The sequence below is a fragment of the Dendrobates tinctorius genome, unplaced genomic scaffold (assembly GCF_039654945.1).
Source record: "Dendrobates tinctorius isolate UK_male_01 unplaced genomic scaffold, ASM3965494v1 ptg000039l, whole genome shotgun sequence".
In the NCBI taxonomy this organism is placed as follows: Eukaryota; Metazoa; Chordata; class Amphibia; order Anura; family Dendrobatidae; genus Dendrobates; species Dendrobates tinctorius.
The window spans coordinates 59041641-59061326 of record NW_027361707.1 but is presented as its reverse complement, the minus strand read 5'-3'; the positions used below and the strand labels follow the sequence as shown (position 1 = coordinate 59061326).

Sequence of the window (19686 nt, the reverse complement as noted above, 5' to 3'; positions counted from 1 at the left end):
CAAAGTTTAGGAGCCATCAAAAATTATGATATATTAAAAATATATTAGAAAATTATATTAAAGAATAAATATACGAGCACACAGGGTTAAATGTCACCCAGTGTGGACTGAGTGCATATTACCCTACTCTGATAACTTCTCAGAGGGGTGAGCACTGGCCAAGGAATACCTGCTCAGCTAACCGCCAAGTGTCAATGAAAATTAAACTAATTCAGCTCCACTGAGTGGCTCAAAAAATAAGAGTACCGAGCTCAGCTAACTGCCGAGCGGTACCAAAAGAGGTATGTGCTATACCCCAAAACAAAAGGGTTAAAGCATGGGGTTTAGCTGTGCCCCGTAACTGACCCATGCTAACAGCACATGTGGCCGAAACAGGCGCTAAGCCAAGCCAAGGAAAAACCTGCCTAAGGAAAGCTAGATGTTCACACACGCAGACAGAGTTGCAGAGTGTCCACCCACACACACACGACCGCAAATGATCTTAGTACACTGATTGGAACCCCAAAGACCCTTTTATAGTCTGCGCTTAAGTCCAGTAGGACAGGACCTTGCTCGTGGACCAATCCGAGACATCCACATCACCAGAGCAGCTGACGACTGACCACCAATGAGAGGTCACCACCTCACAAGTATGCCCAGTAGGGTGATTCCCGGACTTAGTTTCACGAAAGTGTTTGCCACTGCCTATTGCTAGTTACTATATCTGAAGCTGGAGAGCCAGTAGTAACAAAGCGCACAGCATGAGTCTGAGCAAGACGCTAAGACCGACTCCTCTGCTGGTCAGTACCCACTGCTGTCGAGGCTGAATGGGAGACATGGGATCTACCCCATGCAGAGGAAGAATCCTGGCACCTAACATTACCCCCCAGCACCCGCCCCGGCAAGCCTTGCTATGCTCAAAAGCTGCAATAAGCTGGGAGGCATAAATGTTCTCAACAGGCTCCCAAGTCCTTTCCTCCGGTCCATGGCCCTTCCAGTCGACCCCAAAAAATTTTTTGCCACACGCCACCTTGGACCCGACAATCTCATTCACCTCAAAATCATCTGAAGATGTACTTGAAGTCCCAGCAGAAGACTCAGGAAACCAAGAAATGTGAACGGGTTTCAAGAGGGAGACATGAAAGGTGTTGGTAATATTTAGGGGCTGCGGAAGGCGCAGGCGATACACTAAAGGATTTACCTGCTCAAGGACTTTAAAAGCAACTAAATAGCGAGGACTGAGGAGCAAATTTAGTGGACTCTATGTGCAGCTTGACATTATGAGCTGAGAGCCACACTGAATCCCTGGGCGTGAAGACAGGAGCGGGGCGGCGATGTACGTCAGTGAAGACCCTCATTCTCTCCTTAGAGTCCTTGATGGCATCCTGTGTGCAGTCCCAGATGTCACGAGCCTACACAGCCCAGTCCACCAGGCTAGGGATGGAAGACAAAATGGGCATGGGCACGGGAACACGCGGATGCTGACCGTAATTGAGGAGGAACGGTGTCTGCCCTGTAGAATTGGCGATGGCATTATTAAGGGCAAACTCTACCCATGGCAGTAAGGATGCCCAGTCATCATGTCTGGCAGAGACACAGTGCCATAGGTACGTGACCAGGGTCTGGTTGGCCCTCTCCACCAACCCGTTCATCTCAAGATGATATGCTGAGGAGAGATTAAGCTCAATACTGTGCAGCAGAGAAGCGAACTGGGAACCTGGTCACTGACAATTTTATCAGACATCTCATGAAGATGTAAATGTGCTTGACAAAAAGCACAGCCAAAGCCCATGCCGACAGTATTTGTGGAAGATGTACTATTTTAAAGAAATGGTCGGTAACTACCCAAATGATAGTGTTATTATGGGACTTGGGCAAGCTCACAGTGAAGTGCATCCTGACCATCTCCTAGGGCCTATCTGCCACCGACAGGGGATTAAGCAAACCCATGAGTCTCACCCGGGAAGGCCAATTCTTTGCACAAGAGACACACTCTTGGACGTAGTCCTTAATGTCACTAGCCATACACGGCCACCAATACGACCTCGCTATTAGCTCAGTAGATTTCTTGGAACCGAAGTGCCCATGCAGATTGGATGTGTGCACCCAGGAGAGAACCTCTGGCCGCAGGTTTGGTGGTACAAGAGTTTCGCCTGGAGGGACCTGCTCTAGCGAAACTGGAGCCACAGTTCACAGACTCTCTGAAGGGACAATTAACCATGGCCCATCCCCCTCCTCGGAAAAGACTACAGAAACGGACAAGGCATCAGTCCTTAAATTTTTCTCCCCTGAGAGGAAGTGTATGTTGACCTTAAATTGGGAGAGGAATAGAGACCACCTAGCCTGGCAAGAATTTAGCCTTCAGGCCTTCTGCAAATAGAGCAGATTCTTTTGATCTGTGAACACCTGGAAAAGATGTTGAGCTCCTTCCAGACGGTATCTATATTTGGAGAAAGCCAACTTCATGGCCAGTAACTCCTTGTCCCTGATAGAGTAACTCTCCACCTGTAGCGCCTCCAGCCTCTGGACTTTATGCTACAGACACAGAAAACCTTCTTGCCACAGATCGCATTGATATGCCATCCTGGATGAGCTGCTCTATCTGAGCGACTAGTGTGGGTTGTAGAGTCCGTCTCATGCTACCACGAGTGTGAAAGCACAACCAACATTCAAAAGTGACCAAAACACCAGCCAGTAAGCATTGGTACTGGTCCACACCTGCAAAACCACTCGTTTATTGAGTGTGTTTTGATAATTGCAAATAATTTCCATCTGTTGTCTATTCCATTTGCACAAAAGCACGTGAAATTGATTGTCAGTGTTGCTTCCTAAATGGACCATTTGATTTCACAGAAGTTTGATTTTCTCGGCATGATTGTGATTATTGATACTTAGTGTTATCATTTTTATTGGTTGGTTAATAATTGTTTGTACTTTTGTTGGTTTCATTTTTTCTTTTCCTTGTAGATAATTACTGATACAGTTTGGGGATGGACTGGGACACGAGGGAGGCAGCCTGGAGGTCTCAGTCCTCAGATATTTTTTCTTCTTCCTCTAATGTTAGTACACCAAGTTCTGAATTTTCTAGTGTTACATCAGAATTAAGAGCGACACATAAACTAGGAATAAGACTATGGTGGAACACTCGGTCTCTGGAGGAATACATAAAATCTAACATTGTGCCACGAGGTTTAAAGGTTTCTATTTATCCTGAAAACATATCATTTGTAAGGTAACTCACCAAACCCTGACTGATGCACTGGCAGGATGCAGCAAAGCCCCAGTGATAAAGGCTGGGGCAGCACAGGTGCATTCCACTGATGAAGACAGCCAGTAACCAATCAAGGTCTGGCTGCCCAGTGGAAAAAATGCACACTAATAAGGCTTGCATAAGACATAAGTCACACTGATAAGTGTGATGCATGGTGTCTGAGCGGCCTATTGATGACGCCCATAGTATTAGAAGGCAGGCCGCTCACCACTGTATACATGCATCACACAGAAAAACCAAGCCAACATGAAGGGCTCTAGCTGCATCCTGCAAAAATGATAAAAAGTGCAAAAAGATAAATAGATATGGGGTATTAGTAGGGATGGGCGAGTCTACTCGCTAGGACTCGTTACTCGGCGAATAGTAAGGGACTCGCTGGACTCGTTACTCGGCGAGTCTCCCAGTGATTACTCGCACAGTAACGAGTCCAATGCAAGTCAATGGCAATCCTAGTTTTGTCAGAGTTTTTTTTTCTCACTCGCTAGACTCGCTATATCACATCGCTGTCAACAGCGAGTCTGAGCGAGTCTGAGCGAGTCTACGATTCCGAGTCCTGTATACTGGATTCGGGACTCGCTTATACAGAATCTGTTATGTTCCTACAAGTTTCCAAGACAGCCTATGTCAACACACAGCGATTGTGAGCGAGTCTGAGCGAGTCTACGAATCCCGAGTTCTGTATACTGGATTCGGGACTCTCAAACATAGAATCTGTTATGTTCCTACAAAGCTTCCGAGACAGCCTAGCGTGTTAGGTCAGAAAACTTTTTTAGATGGACAAGCATGTTAGCCAATCATATTCAGTAATGTTGGTTGTGGCAGGACTATGATTGGCTTCTGTCCATCGTGATGCCTATGTCATGTATGAGAGGCGAGGCTGTATATAAGCCTTTTCCACCGCCATTTCCTCTACATTCCTGAGAGATCTGAGATAGAGCAGGGTGAGGTAGATGCTTGAGCAGATCATAGGGATTGTCAGTTAGTGTAGGGAAACTTCAAGATTCCTTATATTAAACCCAAACAGCTCTTCTGAGAGCTACCAGGAGGACAGAGGAGTACTGTGTAGACTGTAGGCAGGCAGGCAGGGAGGATCAAGCCTTACAGTGCAGTGCACAGTGCAGGGACTGGTGTGCAGCTTCACTGCTAGGTGTCAGCACACACACTTACCCCGCCAGCAAGTGACACCTACAGCACCACCTAACTCCATCTCGGTGACTGTGCATTTGTCAACAATGTCACAAAAACCACAATTTCCCAAAAAAGAGGTTGCAAAGGGACGAGGTCGTGGCCGTAGCAGTGCAGGGAACATCACTTGAGCGATCTCCCTCCAGGCTGTAGTCCACTGGATGTTATGCCCATAGGCAGGGTCAGTGGGGAGCCAAAGCAGGGGCCGAGCCTCCACCAGATCAATCAACTGCAGTGTGTTGACAGTGACACGGGCCATGATTGCTCTGTATTGCTCTGTGTGTGTGCGTATGTCAACTCGACTCGGATTATTTCCTGTTTGCTCAAAGCATGGTGTGTGCTAGAGAAAATCGCTTCCCTCGCCTCATCGGCGCTAAATAAGACAAACAAATGCGAGTTTGGACTCGGACACAGCAGCAACAAACTGTTGCGAGTGGGGTTTACAAATCGCCAATGCAAGCGCTTCCCGAGACACATCTGCGATTTGTAAATCGCACATTACTCGCTAAGACTCGCTTCCCCATTCATTAACATTGGACTCGCTAGACTCGCAACGAGTAGCGAGTCCCGGGCTCGGACTCGCTAGAGTCAAGCGATTCCGAGTAATTTAGGACTCGCCCATCACAAGGTGTTAGTTACTATTTTGGCCAAAGCAGATAAGCTCACAACCCAACGTCAAGGGTCCCCAGATATTGTGAGTCCCTAACACTAAATCTAAACAGCGAACAAGAGGAAAAAAATTCCAAAATTCAGAAAAACACATCATTTGTAAGGTAACTCACCAAACCCTGACTGATGCACTGGCATGATGCAGCAAAGCCCCAGTGATAAAGGCTGGGGCAGCACAGGTGCATTCCACTGATGAAGACAGCCAGTAACCCATCAAGGTCTGGCTGCCTAGTGGGTTGTGAGCTTATCTGCTTTGGCCAAAGTAGTAACTAATACCCCATATCTATTAATCTTTTTGCACTTTTTATCATTTTTGCAGGATGCAGCTAGAGCCCTTCATGTTGGCTTGGTTTTTCTGTGTGATGCATGTATACAGTGGTGAGCGGCCCGCCTTCTAATACTATGGGCGTCATCAATAGGCCGCTCAGACACTATGCATCACACTTATCAGTGTGACTTATGTCTTATGCAAGCCTTATTAGTGTGCATTTTTTCCACTAGGCAGCCAGACCTTGATGAGTTACTGGCTGTCTTCATCAGTGGAATGCACCTGTGCTGCCCCAGCCTTTATCACTGGGGCTTTGCTGCATCCTGCCAGTGCATCAGTCAGGGTTTGGTGAGTTACCTTACAAATGATGTGTTTTTTTGAATTTTGGAATTTTTTTCCTCATGTTTACTGTTTAGATTTAGTGTTAGGGACTCACAATATCTGGGGACTCTTGATGTTGGGTTGTGAGCTTATCTGCTTTGGCCAAAATAGTAACTAATACCCCATATCTATTTATCTTTTTGCACTTTTTATCATTTTTGCAGGATGCAGCTAGAGCCCTTCATGTTGGCTTGGTTTTTCTGTGTGATGCATGTATACAGTGGTGAGCGGCCCACCTTCTAATACTATGGGCGTCATCAATAGGCCGCTCAGACACTATGCATCACACTTATCAGTGTGACTTATGTCTTATGCAAGCCTTATTAGTGTGCATTTTTTCCACTATGCAGCCAGACATTGATGGGTTACTGGCTGTCTTCATCAGTGGAATGCACCTGTGCTGCCCCAGCCTTTATCACTGGGGCTTTGCTGCATCCTGCCAGTGCATCAGTCAGAGTTTGGTGAGTTACCTTACAAATGATGTGTTTTTTTGAATTTTGGAATTTTTTTTCCTCATGTTCGCTGTTTCTATTTATCCTGCATGGGAACCCTCCCCCAGCTTCCGCACGACTTGGGAGCAGGGTCTTTAGCGGTGCTCGGGTATTATTACGAATATGCTTTTGGAACATGACAGGGAGCTTCTTGTCTGGGTTAAAAAACAGATTAAGGAATTGAATTCTAAATTGAATACCTTTGATGAGGCGACACAGGTACAACCCTTTAAAATTAAGCTTAAAGAGCCTCTTGACAAGTATGATAAGGAGATCACTAGAGTTGAGCGATACCGTCCGATACTTCAAAGTATCGTATCGGATGGTATCGGCCGATCTTTAAAAAAAGTATCGGTATCGCCGATTCCGATACCGGAAGTCCCATTCAAGTCTATGGGACTTCCGGTATCGGAATAAGAAAAACCCTTTCCTGCCCTTGTACAGCCTCTCTGGGGTCTGTACGGGCCTTTCGGGGGGCTGTGCCGGCCTGCCAGGGGGTCTGTGCAGGCTCCGGTGGTCTGTGCCGGCCTGCCGGTGGTCTGTGCAGGCTCCGGGGGGCTGTGCCGGCCTGCCGGGGGGCTGTGCCGGCCTGCCGGTGGTCTGTGCCGGCCTGCCGGTGGTCTGTGCCGGCCTGCCGGTGGTCTGTGCAGGCTCCGGGGGTCTGTGCAGGCATCGTCCGATGGGACTACAAGTCCCATCGGGCGATGCCTGCTACCATGACAGTGATTGACACATTAGCCAATGATGGGACAGTAGTAGTCCCATCATCCGGCTAATGTGTTAAATGTAAAAAAAAAAAAAAAAAATTACATGCTACATACATACAACATGCATACTACATACATGCTACATTCATACTACATACTACATACATGCTACATTCATACTACATAAATACTACATGCAACATACATACTACATATATACTACATGCATGCTACATACATACTGCATGCTACATACATACCACATATATACTACATACATACTACATGCATGCTACATGCATGCTACATGCTACATACATAACACATATATACTACATGCATGCTACATACATACTACATGCTACATACTACATATATACTACATGCATGCTACATACATACTACATGCTACATACTACATATATACTACATGCATGCTACATACATACTACATGCTACATACTACATATATACTACATGCATGCTACATACATACTACATGCTACATACATACTGCATATATACTACATACATACTACATACATACTACATGCATGCTACATGCATGCTACATACATACCACATACATAACACATATATACTACATGCATGCTACATACATACTACATGCTACATACATACCATATACATACTACATGCATGCTACATACATACTACATGCATGCTACATACATACTACATGCTACATACATACTACATATACTGTATACTACATGCATGCTACATACATACTACATGCTACATACATACTACATATATACTACATGCATGCTACATACTACATGCTACATACATACTACATATATACTACATGCATGCTACATACATACTGCATGCTACATGCATGCTACATAGATACTACATACATACTACATGCTACATACATACCACATATATACTACATACATACAATACATTCATACAATACATACATAGACATACAGTACATATAACATAGAGTAACATACTTACCAATACTTGTCACATTGTTCCCCGAAGCCATTGTCTTTTCCGGAATAAATATTAACATAACAAACCACAAAAATACTCACCCACGATCCGAAGCAGTCCACGAGTGTGTCCCACGACGATCTTGGGTAGAGAACTGCAGCATCAGCTGTTGCTGCCGTTCTCTACGGGCTGCAGGAATCCAATGACGGAAGGTAGGTATCCTTCCGCACTGTATTCCTCCGCCACTTAAAAAAAAAAAAAGTCCCTAGTCTCACTTTATGCCATTGCTGTGTGGGAATTTCCCACACAGCAATGGCATAAAGTGAGACTAGGGACTTTTTTTTTTTTAAGTGGCGGAGGAATACAGTGCGGAAGGATACCTACCTTCCGTCATTGGATTCCTGCAGCCCGTAGAGAACGGCAGCATCATCTGATGCTGCCGTTCTCTACCCAAGATCGTCGTGGGACACACTCGTGGACTGCTTCGGATCGTGGGTGAGTATTTTTGTGGTTTGTTATGTTAATATTTATTCCGGAAAAGACAATGGCTTCGGGGAACAATGTGACAAGTATTGGTAAGTATGTTACTCTATGTTATATGTACTGTATGTCTATGTATGTATTGTATGAATGTATTGTATGTATGTAGTATATACAGTGGGGAAAAAAAGTATTTAGTCAGTCAGCAATAGTGCAAGTTCCACCACTTAAAAAGATGAGAGGCGTCTGTAATTTACATCATAGGTAGACCTCAACTATGGGAGACAAACTGAGAAAAAAAAATCCAGAAAATCACATTGTCTGTTTTTTTTTCATTTTATTTGCATATTATGGTGGAAAATAAGTATTTGGTCAGAAACAAGCAATCAAGATTTCTGGCTCTCACAGACCTGTAACTTCTTCTTTAAGAGTCTCCTCTTTCCTCCACTCATTACCTGTAGTAATGGCACCTCTTTAAACTTGTTATCAGTATAAAAAGACACCTGTGCACACCCTCAAACAGTCTGACTCCAAACTCCACTATGGTGAAGACCAAAGAGCTGTCAAAGGACACCAGAAACAAAAATGTAGCCCTGCACCAGGCTGGGAAGACTGAATCTGCAATAGCCAACCAGCTTGGAGTGAAGAAATCAACTGTGGGAGCAATAATTAGAAAATGGAAGACATACAAGACCACTGATAATCTCACTCGATCTGGTGCTCCACACAAAATCCCACCCCGTGGGGTCAGAATGATCACAAGAACGGTGAGCAAAAATCCCAGAACCACGCGGGGGGACCTAGTGAATGAACTGCAGAGAGCTGGGACCAATGTAACAAGGCCTACCATAAGTAATACACTACGCCACCATGGACTCAGATCCTGCAGTGCCAGACGTGTCCCATTGCTTAAGCCTGTACATGTCCGGGCCCGTCTGAAGTTTGCTAGAGAGCATTTGGATGATCCAGAGGAGTTTTGGGAGAATGTCCTATGGTCTGATGAAACCAAACTGGAACTGTTTGGTAGAAACACAACTTGTCATGTTTGGAGGAAAAAGAATACTGAGTTGCATCCATCAATCACCATACCTACTGTAAAGCATGGTGGTGGAAACATCATGCTTTGGGGCTGTTTCTCTGCAAAGGGGCCAGGACGACTGATCCGGGTACATGAAAGAATGAATGGGGCCATGTATCGTGAGATTTTGAGTGCAAACCTCCTTCCATCAGCAAGGGCATTGAAGATGAAATGTGGCTGGGTCTTTCAACATGACAATGATCCAAAGCACACTGCCAGGGCAATGAAGGAGTGGCTTCGTAAGAAGCATTTCAAGGTCCTGGAGTGGCCTAGCCAGTCTCCAGATCTCAACCCTATAGAAAACCTTTGGAGGGAGTTGAAAGTCCGTGTTGCCAAGCGAAAAGCCAAAAACATCACTGCTCTAGAGGAGATCTGCATGGAGGAATGGGCCAACATACCAACAACAGTGTGTGGCAACCTTGTGAAGACTTACAGAAAACGTTTGACCTCTGTCATTGCCAACAAAGGATATATCACAAAGTATTGAGATGAAATTTTGTTTCTGACCAAATACTTATTTTCCACCATAATATGCAAATAAAATGAAAAAAAAACAGACAATGTGATTTTCTGGATTTTTTTTTCTCAGTTTGTCTCCCATAGTTGAGGTCTACCTATGATGTAAATTACAGACGCCTCTCATCATTTTAAGTGATGGAACTTGCACTATTGCTGACTGACTAAATACTTTTTTTCCCCACTGTATGTGGTATGTATGTAGCATGTAGTATGTATGTAGTATGTATGTAGCATGCATGTAGCATGTAGTATGTATGTAGCATGCATGTAGTATGTATGTAGTATGTATGTAGCATGCATGTAGCATGTAGTATGTATGTAGCATGCATGTAGTATATATGTAGTATGTATGTAGTATGTATGTAGTATGTATGTGGTATGTATGTAGCATGTAGTATGTATGTAGCATGCATGTAGTATATATGTAGTATGTATGTAGCATGTATGTAGTATGTATGTGGTATGTATGTAGCATGTAGTATGTATGTAGCATGCATGTAGTATATATGTAGTATGTATGTAGCATGTAGTATGTATGTAGTATGTATGTAGTATGTATGTGGTATGTATGTGGCATGTAGTATGTATGTAGCATGCATGTAGTATGTATGTAGCATGCATGTAGTATGTATGTAGCATGCATGTAGTATGTAGCATGTATGTAGTATGTATGTGGCATGTATGTAGCATGTAGTATGTATGTAGCATGCATGTAGTATATATGTAGTATGTAGTATGTATGTAGTATGTATGTGGTATGTATGTAGCATGTAGTATGTATGTAGCATGCATGTAGCATGCATGTAGTATGTATGTAGCATGCATGTAGTATGTATGTAGTATGTATGTAGTATGTATGTAGCATGCAGTATGTATGTAGCATGTATGTAGTATGTATGTAGTATATATGTAGTATGTATGTAGTATATATGTAGTATGTATGTAGCATGTAGTATGTATGTAGCATGCATGTAGTATGTATGTAGCATGTAGTATGTATGTAGCATGCATGTAGTATGTATGTAGCATGTATGTAGTATGTATGTAGTATATATGTAGTATGTATGTAGCATGTAGTATGTATGTAGCATGCATGTAGTATGTATGTAGTATTTTTTTTTTTTTTTTTAACATTTAACACATTAGCCGGATGATGGGACTACTACTGTCCCATCATTGGCTAATGTGTCAATCACTGTCATGGTAGCAGGCATCGCCCGATGGGACTTGTAGTCCCATCGGACGATGCTTGCACAGACCCCCGGACATCAGCACAGCCCCCCGGCAGGCCGGCACAGCCCCCCGGCAGGCCGGTACAGACCCCCACAGGGTGCACAGACCACCGGCAGGCCGGCACAGCCCCCCGGCAGGCCGGTACAGACCCCCACAGGGTGCACAGACCACCGGCAGGCCGGCACAGCCCCCCGGCAGGCCGGTACAGACCCCCACAGGGTGCACAGACCACCGGCAGGCCGGCACAGCCCCCCGGCAGGCCGGTACAGACCCCGGGCAGTCCACACAGCCCCCCGGCAGGCCGGCACAGCCCCCCGGCAGGCCGGCAGAGACCCCCGGAAGGCCCGAAATGACGGCGCATCATGATGCGCACACACCGCGCATCATGATGACGTCAGGCCGTCAATCAACTTTGAACTTCCGATTCCGATGCCGAATTCTGATATTGAAAAAATATCGGAAGTCGGTATCGGAATTCCGATACAGCAAGTATCGGCCGATACCCGATACTTGCGGTATCGGAATGCTCAACACTAGAGATCACCCAAAAGAAAAAATCCAAATTTCTTAAGGACCATAGGGATTTTGAGGCGAAACAGGCATTTCAATGGAAGCATAAGGGTAATAGAAGATATGGGGCTCCCCCACATAAGGCTTCGGACATAGTGGTTGAGGTGACCCGGAAACCGGATTATACAGTACATCTGGTAGTGATTTTTTATCATCGGCCGAGAGCGAGGCCGACACTGGACCAGAAGGGGCCTCCGCAAATGGCCAGATGTCTACAAGAAGTACTCGTTACAGGGGATGCAGACCCCCGCAATACAATCAGTACAGGAATTTTCGCAAATAGAGGAACAAGATACTTTTGGGGACGGTACTTTGGATATACAGGTACAGGATAATCTTTTACAAATTATTAATTTGTCTCAGTATAAACTTTCACCCACTGAAGTTTCTGTATTGCAGAGGGGTCTGACCTTTGCCCCTGTCAAGGAAATTGATAAATTTACCTTGGTTAAGGACCTTTATATTTTTTGCAGGCATTTGGTGCTCCAGATATTACATAACAAACCACGGATGGTAGATGACTTGGATCAGACGGACCAACAGGTTTTGCAGGATTTATTAGACCTTTTACAGGAAGACTCAAATACAAGTAAAAATTGTTTTCCCTTCAGAAATAAATCGATGGTGGCTCCTCCTTTTGCGTTGGTTCCAGCCATTAGGGTCTTCTTTGAACTTGTCAAGAAAGACTTTATGGCTATTCCCTCTAGGTCTCGACAATTGGATAATTTGCATGCCGGTGAAAGATCAGCCCTTGCCAGCCTCAGATCTAATAAATCATTTATGATCAAGGAGGCTGACCAGGGTGGGAATGTGGTATTATGGCCACATGAGCTATATCGGGAAAAGGCGCACTGTCAACTGGACAACATTCAATTCTATAAAAAGTTACCATCGGATCCAACTGGACCCTTTTCGGTCAAGTTCAGAAGGTTTCTGGATAGGGCACTGGAGTTGGGTATTATCAGTAAAAGGAAATGGAATTCCTGTGAGTTGAACATCCTATTACACCTACCTTTTATATGTTGCTAAAGGTCCATAAGGATCTTGTGAGACCTCTGGGCCCACCTATAGTGGCTTGCATAGGTAGCTTGCATGAAAAAGCATCGATTTATGTGGATTATTTTCTCCAGTCCATGGTTAAAGATTTACCATCTTATATACAGGATACCTCCCACTTTATAAGGAAGTGTCGGGATGTTGACTTACCAACTGAGGCATTACTAGTCACCTGTGATGTTGAATCGCTATACTCGAATATTGATCACTCAGATGGTATAAGAGCGGTACTGCATTTTTTGACCAGGTGACGCAGTCTGACAGAATGCATGACTCATTTGTAATTGATTTGATTTAGTTTATCATGAAGCATAATTTTTTTATCTTTGATAGATCGTATTATCTTCAGACGTCAGGTGTGGCGATGGGGCCAGATGTGCTCCGGCTCTGGCAAACCTTTTCTTAGGCTGGTGGGAGGCAACTCGGGTTTATTTGACAGAATGGTTCAGAGATAAAGTGCGGCACTGGTCATGTTTTATGGACGATATTTTTTTCATTTGGATTGGAACAACGGAAGAATGCTGTGCTTTCATTAAATTATTGAATTCTAATCCGCACAATATTGTACTCACTCTATGTCCTCTCTTTCAGTCACCTTTTTGGATCTTTTGGTTTCAAATGAGAATGGTGGTATCTCTACGAGACTGTTTCAGAAACCAACAGCCACGAACAGTCTATTAAACTATATGAGTTTCCACCCAGCCCATACCAGGAATGGAGTCCCCACTGGTCAATTTTTAAGAATAAGAAGAAAATGCACCTCGGACGAGATGTTTCGTGAGGAGGCTTCATGTTTGACAAAACATTTCAAAAAGAGGAACTATCCTTGGAGAAGTATCTCACGGGCATATCAACGAGCAAATTGGTGTACACAAGATTCGCTGTTGGTGACAAGTGAAAAGATCAGGGATTCCAAACCCCGGTTTACCACACAATATAACAACCAATGGTCACAGGTGAGAGAAGTGCTTGGTAGACATTAGGGTATACTTACAACTGAGCTGCAGACATCTAGTATCATGCCTGAGCAGCCATGCATTACAGTCAGGAGGGCCCCGAATTTTAGGGACCTCCTGATGAGAAGCCATTATATGAGACCAACAATTGGGTTGGACCGGGGGATCACTCACAGGGGTTCCTTTGCATGTGGGAATTGTACTGTTTGTCCCCACATGCACCCCACTAGGGACCATTTCATCAATCCAGGGGATGGTGTTAGGCACAAGTTGATGTCCTATATCAACTGTAAGACCAGCTGTTTGGTTTATGCATTGATTTGTCCTTGTAATCAGGTCTACATTGGCCAAACGTCTCAGGAATTGCGCCGAAGGATACAGAAACATTTTTCGACAATCAATTTGGCGCGTACGGATCAAGCCAAAGGCAAAGCCTTGACGTCTGTGGCAGCTCATTTTCTCACCCACCATGCTGGTAAGGTTACTAATGCTAGGGTGGTGGGATTGGAGAAGATATCAATGTCTAATAGGGGGGGCTCCCCTAAAAAAATATTATTACAAATAGAGTCCCAATGGATTTTTAATCTGAATTCCCTGGCCCCTAGGGGGGCTAAATGAAGAGCTGTTCATAGGTTTTCTGGGTTGATTGTTCATACTGTGTTATTCTGGTCCCTTTTCCTTTAGATCATTGTCTACTGGAATTATGGCTTCGTCATGACTTCGCTGTGGCTCCGTCAAGGAAATACCCTCTTTTGAGGTCATTTTTGCCCTATTTGAGAGTTCCTTAATAAAATTCTGGACTTGGTGGACCTTAGTGATTATCGTCTCTGGACTTGTTGGATTTCAGCCATTACCGTCTCTGGATCTCGATCTTGGACATTCATTTTGTGGAGTTATATTTATTAGGAGTTTCCTATTAATCTTGGAATTTCCAGCAATAAATTGTGTGATGTCATTAAACATTAGAAGACATTATTTGATTTCTTATTTGGCTCATGAGGACCATTTATTTAAAGGCACTAGGATAGAAGGAATTTTGGATTGGCATTCACCTGACCCTTTTAGGGTTTTTTTTTTTGGGATGAGTTGGCGGGTGGATGACTTTATCCCTGCCTTAAAGTATGAGGAAGGAGGGGATTTACCCTGGGTTTACGTGACCTCATTTATCAGGATGGGTCTATTTTGGAAGGTCATCAGAGCTCTGGGAGGCTATATATATATATATATATATATATATATATATATTTTTATTAGTGCTCCTTTCTGGTCGACATCTGTTCCTTTGATTGCAGTGGACATATTGGAAAGGGACAATTATAAAGGAGTTTTTGGCATTTTTTTGTCAACTATTGATGCCACTGTTCTCTGAGATAGATTGGTATCTTATATACCCTCCGTCTATACAGTCATATGTTAAAGTTTGGGCACCCCTATTAATGTTAACCTTTTTTCTTTATAACAATTTTGGCTTTTGCAACAGCTATTTCAGTTTCATATATCTAATAACTGATGGACTCAGTTATATTTCTGGATTCAAATGAGGTTTATTGTACTAACAGAAAATGTGCAATCTGCATTTAAACAAAATTTGACGGTTGCAAAAGTATGGGCACCCTTATCATTTTCTTGATTTGAACACTCCTAACTACTTTTTACTGACTTCCTGAAGCACTAAATTGGTTTTGTAACCTCATTGAGCTTTGAACTTCATAGCCAGGTGTATCAAATCATGAGAAAAGGTATTTAAGGTGGCCACTTGCAAGTAGTTCTCCTATTTGATTCTCCTATGAAGAGTGGCATAATGGGCTCCTCAAAACAACTCTCAAATGATCTGAAAACAAAGATTATTCAAAATAGCTTTTCAGGGGAAGGATACAAAAAGTTGTCTCAGAGATTTAACCTGTCAGTTTCCACTGTGAGGAACATAGTAAGGAAATGGAAGAACACAGGTACAGTTCTTGTTAAGCCCAGAAGTGGCAGGCCAAGAAAAATATCAGAAAGGCAGAGAAGAAGAATGGTGAGAACAGTCAAGGACAATCCACAGACCACCTCCAAAGACCTGCAGCATCATCTTGCTGCAGATGGTGTCACTGTGCATTGGTCAACAATGCAGCGCACTTTGCACAAGGAGAAGCTGTATGGGAGAGTGATGCGAAAGAAGCCGTTTCTGCAAGCACGCCACAAACAGAGTTGCCTGAGGTATGCAAAAGCACATTTGGACAAGCCAGTTACATTTTGGAAGAAGGTCCTGTGGACTGATGAAACAAAGATTGAGTTGTTTGGTCATACAAAAAGGTGTTATGCATGGAGGCTAAAAAACACAGCATTCCAAGAAAAGCACTTGCTACCCACAGTAAAATTTGGTGGAGGTTCCATCATGCTTTGGGGCTGTGTGGCCAATGCCGGCACCGGGAATCTTGTTAAAGTTGAGAGTCGCATGGATTCAACTCAGTATCAGCAGATTCTTGACAATAATGTGCAAGAATCAGTGACGAAGTTGAAGTTACGCAGGGGATGGATATTTCAGCAAGACAATGATCCAAAACACCGCTCCAAATTTACTCAGGCATTCATGCAGAGGAACAATTGCAATGTTCTGGAATGGCCATCCCAGTCCCCAGACCTGAATATCATTGAACATCTGTGGGATGATTTGAAGCGGGCTGTCCATGCTCGGCGACCATCAAACTTAAATGAACTGGAATTGTTTTGTAAACAGGAATGGTCACAAATACCTTCATCCAGGATCCAGGAACTCATTAATAGCTACAGGAAGCGACTAGAGGCTGTTATTTTTGCAAAAGGAGGATCTACGAAATATTAATGTCACTTTTATGTTGAGGTGCCCATACTTTTGCACCCATCAAATTTTGTTAAAATGCAGATTGCACATTTTCTGTTGTACAATAAACCTCATTTGAATCCAGAAATATAACTGAGTCCATCAGTTATTAGATATATGAAACTGAAATAGCTGTTGCAAAAACCAAAATTGTTATAAAGAAAAAAGGTTAACATTAATAAGGGTGCCCAAACTTTAACATATGACTTTATATAAGTAATATGACCCTTCTCATATAGTCCCATTATTGTGTACCTTCTCCCCTTTCTCTCCCCCCCTTCCCTTTTCCTTTCTCCCCCTCCTCTCTGATCCTAGTGTCTTGATATGAATAGCCTTTTTGGAATTTACGGTAGTTTTGGCCTTCTTTGTGCTGTGATATACCTCTATGATATATTTTTCTTTTTTGGTATTTGTCGGCATTGGTCAGTAATTGCCGTTATTTATTTAAATACCGTTATTCTCCATACCATATTTTTTAAATAATTTAGACATTGTTTTTTTTTTTGTGTCAGATTAGAAGCAAAATGGATTCCAGATTAACTATTGAGGGCTCCTCCTTAAAGAGTGTCCTGATCACCGGTTATGATATCACCTAGTAAGGTGAAGTTTTTTATATTTGTTATGTCCTGTGTTCCCATCCACCCCATGTGTATTGTATTGTATGGTGTCTATGTATGTCGGGTCTTTGTGTGTGTCTGTACTCCCGGGAGTGGCGCGCACGTTCATTTATGTACTCTTAGTAATTAACGCTGGTGGTGGTAATATGCGCGCAGGTTCAGTGTGCCCCAGACAAGCTAGCCTGCGTTCCACTGGACGCAGGTGCAGTGGGGCTGATATTGTACGCCCTTATGGGCTTCTATAATACATGCACGCTGCATCAAGACCGCCAGCTTGTACTTGCTTTGTGCTTATACAGCGCATGTGTGGTTGCCATGGCCCCTGTTCTCATGACCGGGACGCCGGTCTATACACTTCCTGCTTTGGCTGACTCATAGAGGAGATGTTCACAGAGCGTGGTACTGTCCCGACTGATTTCTGCAAGGTATTTAAAGCCCCATGGATCACTGTGTGTCACTTCCCCTGACCAAGCCGTACAGGTTACGGCGATACGCATGGGGTAATGGTCCTGGGTATGGCATCCTTGTATCCGTATTTTCATAGCGGCTATTGATCGTCCTTATGGCAGTTTTTGATATTGTTTTGCCCTACTATGCTCTGGCACCACTGCTATGTGGAGGATTTAACTTTTTCCCCCCTTTCTTGCTATCTGGGCTTATTAGGGTCCTGGCATGAATATTATATAACATGGATTTTTGCGTGAGGTTGCTCCATTGCATTTATGGGCTGGGCTTTATCTAGAGTTATATAGTCCTCATGAGCCTAGGAATAGGGAGGGATTCTGCTATAGTGCCACAGTGTTGCTGGATTATATGCTCACATTATATGTGCTTATATGTATGATATTTATGTGCTGACATGTATTATGGGTACTATGGATGCCATAGTTTAGTGATTTTATCATGTTTTTATTATGTATAACTCTTTTGTATCAATAAATATTACTTATTTCAGTCTTAATTATAATTGGCGCAGTGTGCGATTTTTTTGCAGTGGTGCTTTCTCTCTCTCTTTTTTTTTTCTTATTGTCATTATTCCACTGCTGCGGCACCTGGCCATATCATTGATGTTGCTATCATGCACAGCTGAGTGCGCCCACAATTGCACCTTGTATTTTGAGAAGTTTGATTTACGTGGAGTTATATTCTGTTGTTTAAGTGTTCCCTTTATTATTTTGAGCAGTGTATAATGAAAATTAAAAAGCACTGAATTATCTTCAAAAATAAATATGAGTGCTGACTTTCTTAAATAAGAGTTTTGACTGTGGGATAATTCCCTTTCTTCTCCTTCTTTGGTTTAACCCCATCCTCTACTCCCTGGTGCATTCCTCTGTTATCTGTGTGAGTACATATGTATGTTTGGTATTTTTCGTTACCCCTGTTCATATTACCTTGTCAGTTGGTGTATTATGGTACTCTACTACTCGCCTCTTCCTTGGGTAGGGGAAGGGAACAGACTAAGAGGTTATTCAGGACTTAAGGAATGGTACGTGGCCCCAGCATCTTCACCATGAGATGTAATCCGGGGAGCAGGGCTAGCATTAGGGATAGGGAAGGAGTCCTGGGACACCCAACAAGACAGTCATGACAACAGGGTTTTATTATTTTTTGTGTTTTACAGGGGACATGGGGTTCAGTGGATAACCTTGTTTTTTTATTTTTATTTTAAATAAAGGTGTCAGTGTTAATGATGGACGAACCCGTGGATTTTTGAGTCCAGCAGATTTTGCCGAACATCTAACAAAAAGTTCAGTTCAGGTGGTAGATCTGTACCCAAACTCAGACTACATTCTGATGAATAAGGAGTCAGAACATTCAGTGTGTGTCACGCTATCCAAATCGTCCGGATTGTCATGGGACAGCATGAATTATCTTCTAATTGTACAGGTGAGAGATATGGCTGTTATTTATTTTTCTTCTTTCTATGGGACATGTGCATCAGTGGATTAGATGTAAAGGATTGCATTATTTATGGTTGTTTATAATTTTCAGTTTTTACAGGTGACATGGGCTTCAATGAATTAGGTGTAAAGATGAGTATAATTGTGCATTTTTATTTCAAATAAAGGCATCAGTGTCTTTCTTTCAATTAAATAAATTTATCCTGGCTGTACCCTTTTTTTACAATCTTCATAGAGAAAAATAAACAAGAGAGAATTAAACAGGCAGATATACTGGATATTATGGAACTAAATCTCACTTTAACCCCATAATGACTTGGTGATGTTCCTTTTTTTGTTTTTCCTTTCCTTATTCCAAGGGCCATATTTTTTATCCACATAACCTTATAAGGGCTTGGATTTTGCAGTGCAAGTTGTAGTTTTAAATGACACAATTAATTTTAGCATGTTATCCACTGGAAAGCAGGAAAAAAGTTTCAGCTGCGTTAAAATTGCATAAAAAAAGTCATTC

At 43.1% G+C, this 19686-nt stretch overlaps 1 long non-coding RNA gene across 1 annotated transcript; it reads left to right on the top strand.

Annotated features, from left to right (window-relative positions):
* The first annotated feature begins 13189 nt into the window (after positions 1-13189).
* Positions 13190-14698, top strand: LOC141088626 (uncharacterized). The gene is made up of 3 exons (XR_012231999.1): positions 13190-13815; positions 14152-14290; positions 14500-14698. It is a non-coding gene; the product is annotated as an uncharacterized lncRNA (long non-coding RNA).
* Positions 14699-19686: the final 4988 nt, after the last annotated feature.